The sequence below is a fragment of the Protopterus annectens genome, chromosome 2.part0, assembly GCF_019279795.1.
Source record: "Protopterus annectens isolate FY-2018-M chromosome 2.part0, PAN1.0, whole genome shotgun sequence".
Classification (NCBI taxonomy): Eukaryota; Metazoa; Chordata; order Ceratodontiformes; family Protopteridae; genus Protopterus; species Protopterus annectens.
Window position 1 is genome coordinate 108,811,129 of NC_056728.1, and position 12,433 is coordinate 108,823,561.

The window sequence follows — 12,433 nt, forward strand, 5'->3', positions numbered from 1 at the left end:
CCAGTCAAGCCCACTTTGTGATTATTCCATTTCCACTAAGATGCCAAAAGGAAATTGTCATACACAGGAATGCTTTTTCTCAGGGTATACTTATTGTGAGCTCAGAGTAGTGGGAAGCAGTGCTCCTTTGGAGAGATGGTGGGCTTCCCCCCCTCCCAAGATCAGCAAGTTGGCCAGCTCATACCACCTTAAGGTCATTGTGAAATGCAGATCTGATGGGTGTCCCTGAACAGGAACAACTGGGCCCATATGTCTCTCACCTAGTCCAAGGATGCCTAACTCCTTTTCTCAGAGGCATAGCTATGGTAAGTAAAGGCAGAGGCTGTCCCTGGTGCATGCATTAAGAGGCACAATCAGCAGATGCCAAAGGTGCAGACGTGCAGTAGTAGTATTCAGAAATAAATAAATACTGATACTGATACTATATTTGTGGTCATGTTTGAAGCAGCAAAGCACCTCAAGCGCTATACTTTGTCTATTGCAAGACATTTGTTGCAGGTTGTTTTCTACAGTTTCACAGCAGAAGAGCTGATCCTCAACTATAACACCTTGCAACTTAGAGATGCGGAGGGGCACCAGGTAGTGGAACTTTATAGGAGGCAAGACAACCTAGCTAATTTTCTGCCCTTTCCACTGAAAAGAATGGGCCAATAGGTGAAGGTGAAGTAGACATCCTGCAAAGTCCTGGGGCGGGGAATAAGAACAAAAATATTTCTTCAGATTAGAGAGATAAAGAACAATATTGGAAAGGCCCAAAGTGTGAGATACAAGCATTTCACCAAAAAGATTTTATTTCAATTATGTTTAATTTTTTTTATGTTGCACTTATAGTGACCCATGTGGTAATAATTTTTTGTACTTTTCTGCTTTTTATCCATGTTTTAGCTAAAAAGTTATCTGTTTGCAATTCTTCTAGATTGTTCTGGGACCTTTGCCTTGTAGCTTAATTTGCTGTCATAGAAAGATTATGTATTACTGCAAGATTTAAGTGTTTTACACATTACATTGCACTTCTTTTTTTGTAAGTAGAATTTTGTGTAAAAGTAGCTTTGCATATTTGCAACCAGGTCTAGGCCTTCAGTCTTGTAGCGTCAGTCACAGTTGTGGCAGGAGTGTAATCTACTTGCATATTTAAGCTCTTTAGCTAACTATTACAGAATTACTGGTAAAGTTCTGCATAGTCTGGATCCTTAGTCCATGGTGGTGTTGCAGTAGTGACAGTATTGTGAATTTTGGACCATAACTTGTGCTTTGGTACTTTTTATAGTGGTATCTAACTCCTTAAAATTTCATCCTAAAGCATTTTTTATTACATTTCTGTCTTTTCCCCTGTTCTTTCTTTCTGCCCCAGCCACCACTGAGGCATTAAGCTAAAAGTTTCTGAAAGTCTTGCCATAGGACCTGAACTCCAGTATTGGCTTTATTTGATTGGGTGCCTCTCCAGGAAGTTTGCTATATTAAAAACAGAGCTACATCCACCCAGGGTATTTTGTTCAGGACACTGGGAGGCGTGGAAAGCTCTAAAGTATGAGATATGAGTGTTTAAGCAAAAATGAAAAAAAAAAAGCTTTTATTTCAATTCTTCTGAAATATTTTAAGTTGCACTTACAGTGATCTGTTTGGTTTTACCTTTTTGTACTTCTCTGTTTTTGTCCATGTTTTAACCAAAGGGTTATATCTGTTTGCATATGTTCAAGTTTGTTCTGGGACTTTAGCTTCATTTGGAATTGTGGAATGGGTGTGCATTACTGCAATACTTTTGCATTGTTTATACATCATACTGCATTTCTATTTCCATCAGTAGAATTACACACGAGAGGTAGGTTTTGTAGTTTGGTCCCAGTCAGAGGCCTCAGTCTTGAGGCTAAATTCACACTTGTGGCAAAACTGTCATGTGCTGCCAGATTTGAGCAGCATTTAGTCATTCCAGCATTATTGTTACTTTCCTGCAGAGTCTGGTGCCGTAGTCTGTGGTGTGATTGCAGTAGTGGCAGTAGTGTCAATTTTGCTCCAAGATTTGTGCTTTGCTGCCTTTTATAGCAGAATATAGCTTCTTGAAGTTGTACTCCTGTGCCTTTCTGTTTAACTTTCATCAGTCTTTTTCCCTGTTTACTGAGTCTGTCCCGTCTTCCACTGATTTGTTTCAGTTTGCCCCAGCTCCCACTAAAACATTGACCTGAGTCCAGTTTTGGTTTTATTTGATTAGATCCCTCTCTAGCAAGTCTGCTATATTTAGCTCAGACTTACATCTGCCCAGAGTCTTTTGTTCGAGACTGTGAGAGTTGTTGAATACTCCAAAGCTTGAGTTACAAGCTTTTCATAAAAGGGGACAAAAGCTTTTATTTAAATTCTGCTAAAAATATTTTAAGTTCCACTTATAGTGAACTCTGTGGTGATGCTTTTTTTTTGCACTTCTCTGCTTTTTGTCCATGTTTTAGCCTAAAACATTATGGTTTTTTTTTGCATTTTTCTATTCTGGGACCATAATCTTAAAACTTAATTTCCAGTTGAGAAATGCTTATGTATTACAACAAGATTTTGACATGCTTTATAAATTATTCTGCATTTCTATTTTCATAAGTAGAATTACATATAACAGGTAGCTTTTTTATTTGGAACTTACTCAGGTGCCTCAGTCTTGCAGCTTCCTTCACACTTATGGAAGAACTGTGATATAATGCCATTTCATGAGCCTCATTTAGCCAATACAGCATTTACTTGTAAATTTCTTCATAGTCTGGTGCCTTAGTCTGTGTTTGGATTGCAATTGTAGCAGCATTGTGAATTCTGCTTCAGCACTTGTGCTTCAGTACATTTTATAGCTGTATATACCTGCTTAATGTTGCATTCCATTCTGTTTCTGTTACCTTGCTCTTGTCTTTTCCCCTGTTGTTTGAGTCTACCCTAGCCCCCCCCCAAGACACTAAGCTAAAAGTTTCTTAATATCATGCTATAGGACTTGATCTCCAGCATTGGCTTTATTTGATTGTATCCCTCTCTAACAAGCCTGCTATATTTAGCACAAAGCTACATCTTCTGGGGGTCTTTTGTTCAAGATACTGAGAGGTGTGGAAGCCATAAACTATGTGAAAAAAGGAAAGAAAAAGCTTTTCTTTAAGGTCTGCTTAAATATTGTACGTCACACTTATAGTGACCGGTGTGGTGATAAGGTATAGCCAAAAACTTATCTCTTAGCATGTTTTCTAGTTTGTTCTGGGACCTTAGTCTTGTAGCTTAATTTGCAGTTGTGAGGAAATTGTGTATTATACATTATACTGCACATCTAGTTTCATAAGTAGAAATTCATGTAAAAATACTTTTTATATTTGGAAGCCAGTCTGGGGCTTTATTCTTGCAGTTTGATTCAGAGTTGTGGCAGGACTGTGATCTACTGCTAGATTTGAACCTCATAGAGTCATTTATTTTGCTGTACTGGTACATTTCTCTATACATTACAGTTCCATTCATAGTTTCATAGTTTCATAGTATAGTACTAGGCTATCTGCCCTGGGGCATTTGTAAGCCTAGCCATAGTGATGTGGCTTTTGCCACCCCATGAAATGGTACAAAAAATGTACAGAATAAATTTAGAATACTGTGCCTCTGTCTAGTAGTGACACAATGAAGGTCCTCTTATATAATATAATAAGTTTTCTGTGCCCCTGTCTAGCAGTGACACAGATGTGACCCCTGGGGTAAACTTACGATCTCCCATCCACTCATCAAGATTTCTCTTGAAGAGAGTCAGTGAGGTGCTCTGCCTAATACGAACTGGGATCTTGTTCCAAAGCATGGGAAGCCTCTGGGTTATGAATCTATCCCTCCAGCATGTCCTATTCATACTTGTGCCGAGGTTTACGTCTTTAGCTCTCGTGGTCCTGATGGATTTGGATTTTTTGAGGTGGAGCATGTCCATCAGATCCTGATTGGACATGGCCTTGTACGTCAGGCAGAGATCACCTCTGAGCAGGCGGTATGCTACTGAATAGAGCTGAAGTTTCTTTAGTCTGGCAGAATAAGACATATGTTGGAGACCCTTGATCCTCTTGGTGAGGTACTTTTGTGGTCTCTCCAGCTGTTGCAAATGCCGGGTGAGGTACATACCAAATGGGGCATTGTACTCAATCATGGGTCTGATGAGGGAGGAATATAGGGGTACAATGACATCCTTGGATCTGGATGTGAATCCCTTCATGATGAGGTGTGCAAGGTAGAATGTTTTTCTAACCACTTTGGCAACGTGGGTGTCAAATGAGAGGTCGCTGTCGACTTGGGTCCCTAGGTCTCTGATTACTTTTTCTGTACTCAGTGGGTTGCTGTCTATGTGATAATTTGTGGGTACTTTGTTTTTCCCAAAGGGGATGACTATACATTTTTTGGCATTTAGTTTAAGGCCGTGACTCTGGTACCAGTTGTCCGTTTCTGTGAGGCCTTTTTGTAGGATGTGTGTGTCTGCTGGTGTATCGACTATGGCGCCTAGTTTGCAGTCATCTGCGAACTTTGTCAGCCACAGCCCTCCCATGTTTGCTTTAACATCTGAGAAATAAATGCCGAACAAGAGGGTTCCCAGGACAGATCCCTGTGGGACACCACTTGTGACTGGCTTTGAGTCTGACATTGCTCCAGCGATTTTAACTTTATGGGTTCTGTCCTTTAGCCAGGTTTGCAACCCATCTAGTGACATAAGGGTTTACTTTTAAGCTGTTGAGCTTATCTATGATGCCTGAGTGGGGTATTGTGTCGAAGGCCTTAGCCAAGTCCAGGTATGCTGTATGGACTGCTTTGCCCTCATCAATGGCTCTAGTGACTGTTTCAAAAAAGTCAACCAGGTTTAAAAGGCAGGATCTGCCCTTTACAAAGCCGAACTGGGTGGGGTCAAGTGTCTGTAGGTCCCCTATGTCTCTGTTTATGAGTTCCATAATGATTCTTTCCATAGCTTTGCAGACCAGGCTGGTTAAGCTTATGGGGTGGTAGTTTCCAGGGTCTGTAGAGGCACCCCCCTTGTGGAGTGGGACCACTGTTGCTGTATGCCAGTGTTCAGGTACATATCCCAAAGTAAGGCTAAGGTTAAATAGCATTTTTATGTGTGGGTTTAGCTCCTCTTGGAGTTCACGTAACACGCAACCCGGGATACCATCAGGTCCCATTGATGCTGTGTTTTTTGTTTTGTTTAGGGCGGTTCTCACTTGGACATCTGAGATGACAGGGAGATTACATTCAGCTGGGATAAGTATTTCTTCTTTTGGGGGTGAAGGAGGGGAGAAATTTGCACTGAACCTGTCAGCCAGAATGTTGGCAATATCTGTGGGTTCAGTGTATTTTTTGTTGTTGTGAACCAACTCTGAGCATATCTGAGGGTTTCCACCCAGGTTTCTAACATAGCTGAAGAAGGCTTTGTGGTTATCTTTAGTGTCCTTAGCGATTTTTCTCTCAAAGTTGGCCTTGGATGTTTTTATGAGAAAACTTAGTTTTCTGCTAATGTTGATCAGAGATGTCTTCCCTTCATGGGATTTTGCTCTGACGTGCAGTAGCTTCATTCTTTTGTTATACAATTTGTTTATGGCTGAGGTCCACCAGACAGGACGCTTACGTTTGGTGGAGAGGGACTTGGATTTGTTTGGGATTGCATGATCCATGCATTCTTGGAGATGTCCATAGAAAGCATTTGTGAAGGATTCGGCATTGTGGGATGTGGTATCCACTGGCACAGTGGGCTTAAAGGATACCATCTCAGTCTTAAGAAGAGTGAAGTCTGCTTTTGAGAAGTTTTCACTGTGGTCTTTTGTGCTGGGGTGGAGGTGGGATATGTATATCCAGGGTGATTAGTTTGTGGTCAGATCTCACTAGTGAGGGGTATACTTCGGTGTGGAGCATTTTGTCCCCATGTTTGTGATGATCAGGTCTAGTATATTATCTCCCCTAGTGGGAGAGGTGACTAGTTGTTCCAGTGCATTTGAATTTATGAATTCCAGGAACCTTTGGGCTAGGGTATTAGGGCTAGAATAATGTACCCAATCTATGTTTGGGTAGTTGAAGTCTCCCAGTATGATGGTATTTTGTGATACATTCATATCCTCCAATGTCTTCAGGAAGGCTGAGTGGGGTTCTTGAGATTGGGAGGGTGGTCTGTAAAATGCTACCAGTTGTATAGCAGTTTTGCCTATGGTTAGTTGCACCTGTATGGTCTCTGATGCTTCATGTGTTGCTACTAACCTGGAGGTGTGGGTGTCCTTGATGAATATGGACACTCCCCCTTCCTTTGTGGTTCGGCCCAGGTTTTGGGGCCGAAAAGCATGATACGAGGTATAGCCTGGTAGCGCTGGGGTGCTCTCAGGAGCCTTGAACCAGGTTTCAGTTACTGCATAGACGTCGATGTTCTCCATGCTGAGGAGTGCATCAAGTGCCTGCATCTTGAGATTTAGACTTCTGGCATTGAGCAGCATTACCCTTAGTTTTTTTCCATTTTTGTTTTCTAAGGAGGTGGGTTTGTCTTTTGAGCCTTGCCTAAAAAAGGCACTATAGGGGTGGCAAGAGCCTTAGCCAATATCCAGAAGCCCAGTGGTGACAGGTGTAAGCCATTCCTTGCGAAGCAGCGTGGCTTGTCCAACATGTCATCCCAGGCAGACAGACATTGGATCCCCTTAGAATGACACCAGTACTTGAGCCAATTGTTAAAGCTTATCATCTTGTCTTTGTATTGTGGTATCATTCTTGGTGAGGGCAAGATGCTGCTCAGGGTCAGGGTCATACCAGCCTGGGCTACATAATCAGAGAGCTCCTCTATGTCTCTTTTCATGTAGTCCAGGGAGGTACGTCTTAGGTCATTCACACCAGCATGGACAATGACGGAGTCATATTTGTACTTGCTTTGGAGTGACTTGAGTGCGTGTGTTATGTGGCGGATCCTAGCTCCCGATAGACAGCTCACAGTCACCTTCTCCTTGTTCAGCCTGGTCAGTGGGACATCAGTGTGTCTGACTATAGAGTCACCTATTACTAGTGTATCAGGCAAGGTGTTTGGCCTTAAGGGCTGTGATTGGTTGACACACTGATTTATTGAAGTATGTGTTGCATGTGTTTTGTTTTGAGGTGGTGGATTTTTGGATGTCTGCTTTGGGAGCCTCTGTTGTTTTGGTAAGTTTTTTTATTAGAGCCTCCAAGTATGTCTTTGTGTTTTTATGTGTTTGGTTTGCAGTTGTGGTAGGTCTATGTGGGACTGGGATTGTTGTGTGTGTGGTTGCCATCTTCTCCTGTCTGGTCATGCCAGCCCTGAGTTGAGAGAGTTCAGCCTCCAGTTTGGCTATATAGTTGCATCTCTCACATGTATTTGTGTTTGTTGGGAGGAGGAGAGGGTTGTCTGTGTACATGAGACAATTGTAGCATTGTCTCAAGATACCCAGATTGACCAGCTGAATTGGAGAGGATGCCAGTAATCTACCACTCGACATGCTAGAATAGTATAAGGGAGTGCTGTACCTTTAAGGGAAGTGGATATTCACAGGGGTGGTAAGTAGATGTAGTGCTTTACTTAGTACGAGAGTGCTTACTTAGTAGAGAAGTATTGAGAACAAGTGGTAGGCTTATAATATAGTGAGTAGTCTGGTTATACTAAGAGTAGAGCTTCCTTAAGGGAAAATTTGAAGAGCAGACTTGGCGGAGCCAGAAAAAGTTTAACCTTGTTTAACCGCGCAAAGCTGTGCAAACGTGGATTTTAAACAGCGAACTACAAAAGAGCTAGAAATGGTCCAAAACAACCAATTACTACAGCTTCTTGTGCTGAGGTCACTTCCTACAGGGACAGGTAGGCTGCTCAAGGCTCCCCACTCCCACTGGTGAGCAAAGAAACTTCCTTCTATCCAAGTAAGGTAATGGACAACACAGGAACTACACCACAGCCCAGAATACAGCAATGCCTGTAAACTGGTCTAAACTAGTCAAGGAGAGGCAGGAAAACAAGGATTTTTTTTGTTTTTTTGTTGTTTTGGTAGAAACACACAGAAAATGCAGAAACAGTGATAAATTAGTTACACAGGCTAGCACACTTTAGTGGGCAGCCTCCACAGTTAAATTAAACAAACAAACAAACAAACTTTTGATCAAATTAGACTAAAATGTAACTTTAAGTGCAGATTTTAAAATAATGCAGCAAACAGTTAAAAAACAGTTCAAGCTAGCTCAGGATAAGCTACAGAAGCTATTCCAAGTGAAAAAAAAAGCAAAGATACTTAAATCCAGAAAGTAGTCGCTTTTCTGAGTTCCCTGCTGCTAGGACCACTCTGCAGAACCACAAGGAGCTTGTCTGAGCAGTACAGCCAGAAAAAAACGCCCAGAGGCAGATTTTAAACAGTGAACTACAAAAGAGCTAGAAATGGTCCAAAACAACCAATTACTACAGCTTCTTGTGCTGAGGTCACTTCCTACAGGACAGGTAGGCTGCTCAAGGCTCCCCACTCCCACTGGTGAGCAAAGAAACTTCCTTCTATCCAAGTAAGGTAATGGACAACACAGGAACTACACCACAGCCCAGAATACAGCAATGCCTGTAAACTGGTCAAAACTAGTCGAGGAGAGGCGGGAAAACAAGGATTATTTTTTTGTTTTTTTGGTAGAAACACACAGAAAATGCAGAAACAGTGATAAATTAGTTACACAGGCTAGCACACTTTAGTGGGCAGCCTCCACAGTTAAATTAAACAAACAAACAAACAAACTTTCGATCAAATTTGACTAAAATGTAACTTTAAGTGCAGATTTTAAAATAATGCAGCAAACAGTTAAAAAACAGTTCAAGCTAGTTCAGGGTAAGCTACAGACGCTATTCCAAGTGAAAAAAAGCAAAGATACTTAAATCCAGAAAGTAGTCTGCTGCTAGGACCACTCTGCAGAACCACAAGGAGCTTGTCTGAGCAGTATAGCCAGAAAAAAACGCCCAGAGGCGGATTTTAAACAGTGAACTACAAAAGAGCTAGAAATGGTCCAAAACAACCAATTACTACAGCTTCTTGTGCTGAGGTCACTTCCTACAGGGACAGGTAGGCTGCTCAAGGCTCCCCACTCCCACTGGTGAGCAAAGAAACTTCCTTCTATCCAAGTAAGGTAATGGACAACACAGGAACTGCACCACAGCCCAGAATACAGCAATGCCTGTAAACTGATCTAAACTAGTCGAGGAGAGGCAGGAAAACAAGGATTATTTTTTTGTTTTTTTGTTTTTTTGGTAGAAACACACAGAAAATGCAGAAACAGTGATAAATTAGTTGCACAGGCTAGCACACTTTAGTGGGCAGCCTCCACAGTTAAACAAACAAACAAACAAACTTTCGATCAAATTCGACTAAAATGTAACTTTAAGTGCAGATTTTAAAATAATGCAGCAAACAGTTAAAAAACAGTTCAAGCTAGTTCAGGGTAAGCTACAGAAGCTATTCCAAGTGAAAAAAAGCAAAGATACTTAAATCCAGAAAGTAGTCACTTTTCTGAGTTCCCTGCTGCTAGGACCACTCTGCAGAACCACGAGGAGCTTGTCTGAGTTGTTACAGTCTTATCCCCAGTTCTTTGAGTTTGACAAAACACCAACTGAGATATTAAGCTAAATGTTTCTGAAAGTCTAACCATTGGACGTGAACTTTAGTATTGGCTTTATTTGATGGGATCTTTCTCTAGCAAGCTTGCTATACTTAGCACAGAGCTGCATCCACTCATAGTCTTTTGTTCATAGGTTCATGGGTAGGTACTAGGCTATCGGCCCAAGGGCCTATGTAAGCCTAGCCAACAAGGTTCCCTGGCTTAAACCACCCAAGAAAGTTATTTTTCTGTGCCACTGTCGAGCAGAAAAACAGAAGTGATCCCTGTGTGTATTTCCTTTTTCCCATCCACTCATCAAGATTTTTCTTGAAGAGTGCTAATGAAGAACTTTGCTTGACATAGATGCGTAGCCTGTTCCAGAGTATGGGAAGTCTCTGGGACAGGAATCTATCCCTCCAGCATGTCTGTTTATTGTGGTGACAAGGTTTAGGTCCTTAGAGCATGTAGCTTGGAGGGATTGGGATTTCTTTAGGTGTAACATGTCCAAACAGAACTGGGTTTGACATAGCTTTATATGTTAGGCAGAGATCACCTCGGAGTAGGTGATATGCTACTGAGTAAAGTTGGAGTTTTTTGAGGCGGTCAGTGTAGGGCATTTGTTTGAGGCCAGTAATCCTCTTTGTGAGGTACTTCTGTGGCCTTTCCAGCTGCTGCAGATGTCTTGTGAGGTACATTCCAAAAGGGGCATTTACTCTATAATGGATCTAATGAGTGTCGAGTAGAGGGGAACAATGACCTCTTTTTTCCTGGATGAGAACCCTTTTATGATGAGGTGTGCCACGTAGAAGGACTTGCTGACTACTGTGGTGATGTGACTATCAAAGGAGAGACTATTGTCCACCTGGGTCCCAAGATCTCTTATCACACATTCAGTGTTAAGTAGATTGCTGCCTATGTGGTAGTTCATGGGTACAGAGTTTTTACCAAAGGGGATGACACTGCACTTTTTGGCATTGAGCTTGAGGCCATGGCTCTGACACCAGGCATCTGTCTCAGCAAGGCCCTTCTGTAGGATATCCACATCATTTGGGGACTTGACTATGGCTCCTAGTTTGCAGTCATCTGTGAATTTCTTTAGCCAGAGGCCTTCTGTGTTAGCCTGTACTTCAGAGAAGTAGATACCGAACAGGAGAGGTCCCAGGACGGAACCCTGTGGTACTCCACTTGTCACTACTTTGAGGTCAGATTTGGAGTCTGCATCTTTTACAGTGTGGGTTCTGTCAGTGAGCCAGTTGGCAACCCATCTTGTGATGTAGGGATTTATACCTAGTTTAGTGAGTTTAGCTATAATTCCAGAATGGGGGATGGTGTTGAAAGCCTTGGTGAGGTCAAGATAGGCTTTGTGAACCACCTTACCCTCATCTACGGCTTTGGTGACTGTCTCAAAGAAGTCGATCAGGTTCAGGAGGCATGATCTGCCTTTCACAAACCTGAAGTGGGTGGGATCCAGAGTTTGGAGGTTACCAATGTCTTTGTTTATGAGTTCCATGATGATAAGTTCCATGGCCTTGCAGACCAGGCTTGTCAGGCTAATAGGTCGATAGTTCCCGGGATCAGTGGTAGCTCCCCCTTTGTGGAGTGGGATAACTTTTGCTATGCACCATTCAGTGGGCACAAAGCCTGATGTGAGGCTATTATTGAACATGGTGCTTAAGTGGGGAGCCAGTTCGTTCTGAAGTTCATGTAAAACACAGCCTGGGATGTTGTCTGGTCCCATGGATGCTGTGTTTTTGGCTTTAGAGAGTGCAGCTTTTACCTGTGTAGTTGTGATTACAGGGACTCTGCATTCTTCCTGTATAGATATGGGCCCTTTAGGGGGTGAGGGGGGGCAAAGTTAGCAGTGAACCTATCTGCCAGTATGTTGGCAATATCAGTTGGTTCTGTAATTTTCATGCCTTTGTGTTGTAACTCAGAGCAGATCTGGGTGTTGCCATTGAGATTCTTGAGATAGCTATAGAATGCTTTGTGGTTGTCCTTTGAATTAGTGGCAATTTTGTTTTTGTAGCTATCTTTGGAGGATCGTATAAGGGATCTCAGCTTCTTACTGAGGCTGACCAGGGAGCTCCTCCACTCATGGGATTTTACTCTCTTTTGCAACAGTTTCTTCCTTCTGTTGTACAGTTTGTTTATGGCAGGGGACCACCAGATTGGCTTCCTTTTTTTGGAGGATAGTGTCTTGGTTCTGTTCGGGATAGCACAATCCATGCACTCCTGTAAGTGCTTATAGAGTGCATTTGTGTAGGATTCAGCAGTTGTAACTGTATTGTCCATCTGCATGGGTGACATGAAGTTCACCACTTCTGTCTTAAGAAGCATGACACCAAGAGGTGTTGAAAGCCTCAAAATGTGAGATACAAGCTTTTCATTATAAGGGAAGAAATAACACTTTTATTTAAAGTCTACTTAATTATTTTAAGTTGCAATTATAGTGACCTGTGTGGTGATACATTTTTGTATTTCTCTACTTTTTGTCCATGTTTTATCCCAAAAAATATGGTTCCCTATTAGAAGACCAAAGACGAATTCTTTCGAATGCATCCTGGTCGAAGTCAAAAGCCTGAAATGGCAAAATATTGAAGCGGCTTTTGAGCAAATTCATTCCCTGGTAAAGAATTCACTTGGCCGCTTTGTTACTTTGCCATTTTCAGCACTGTAGTACAGTCTTGGAGTTGGTATATTTAGGTAGGGGGTGTGGGGGGTGAAGCCCCCCACTTAATACAATGTTTAATGCATTTTTTTTTGTTGGAACAGCGATTTTTTCCCTAGGAAAAAAATCACTGTTCTGACAGTTTGAAATTGTAAGCTTTTGCTTACATAGGATTGATCAATCACCGTTCGCTTTTTTAAG